Genomic DNA, 1304 nt, shown 5'->3' with positions numbered 1-1304 from the left:
GCGCTAATATTTGGTAGCTTGTGTGCTAGTCTTCCATGAAGTGGGACTGGCTTGTGTATTCAACCTCAGTGGTCTGGCCTTAAAATTGGCCAATCCGGTTTGGCTTTCTCACATGGCATTTGGTAATATGCTCTTCAACCAGAAGCTCCAGTGGCGCAATCAGTCAGCTCGTGGTTCTTGTAAGGCAGTATGCAGCTGAGGTTGTGAGTTTGAGCCTCACCTGGAGCAATTTTTTAAAAATTGAGAGATATTTGAGTAGCAAAGGAGGTCATGGCTTACCATTAAAGATTGGTTGAAAATCAGATGTCTGTAATCAGTTAGAAGAAAGTTCACAGGGTGTTGTGAAAGGTCAGTCTAATTAAAAACAGCCTACTATTGAATGGCATTGCTCAATTGAAGCACTAACATGTACTAAAAAAAGACAACGAAAAATGCTACCTGTCAAATTATTGTTTATTAACGTCAACACCGACCACAACCCTAAAACTACCCTTACAGTAATGCAAATAAAGTACTTATATGTTATTCGCGGTTGTGGTTAGAAGGGATACAGCTACATTTAGTCATTTAGCAGACGCTTTTAGCAGCTACGGCTGGAAACCAACAATAAAAAAATGTCTACCTATTAGATTGTGTTTTATTAACATCTACACCTACCCCAACCCTAAACCTACCCCTTACAGTAATGCAAATACAATAAATATTGTTGTTCAGCATGAGAAAAAGAATGCAATATTAATGTGTGCATGCGTAGTAAGCCCTGGTAGGACAATCTGTCGGGTAGGATAAAACGTCAAGACACCCGGCGCTCCCTATAAAATTATTTAAGCATCAACATTCACAAACCACGGTTCTCTGTTATTTTTAACAGAAAAGCTAGCATGGGCTGTTGTGTGCATGGTTTGACATGGCAGAATACAACCAGCGCTCCCTTTATTATCACTTAAAATCTGACATCTCAGTTCATTGCGATCTTATAAAGCTCTGTTATAACACAGTGAATATATGCACAATGAATCTTCCATAATGTCTACACTTTGTGTGCTATAATGAGAGGATTCATAAGCACGCAATTTTCAGCACTGTGCAAGAATTTTTGAGCGGTGAGTGGATTCTAACTTAAACACCTTTTATTGACCATTGCGTTCCTGAATCATTTTATTCTCCCGCAGCCCGCGCGGACACACGAGTGTCTACCCGCTCGCACCTGCACTCGCCCATCAAGTGTTGTCCCGCACCGCACTCTGCTGCGGTGGGTCCCGCGGGTGCAGTGCAGGGAGTGCAGGTGTCTACTCGGAAGGTGC

This window comes from Sinocyclocheilus grahami, unplaced genomic scaffold (genome assembly GCF_001515645.1).
Source record: "Sinocyclocheilus grahami isolate Dianchi unplaced genomic scaffold, SAMN03320097.WGS_v1.1 scaffold1292.1, whole genome shotgun sequence".
NCBI lineage: Eukaryota > Metazoa > Chordata > Actinopteri > Cypriniformes > Cyprinidae > Sinocyclocheilus > Sinocyclocheilus grahami.
Note: the sequence above shows the minus strand (reverse complement) of the source record.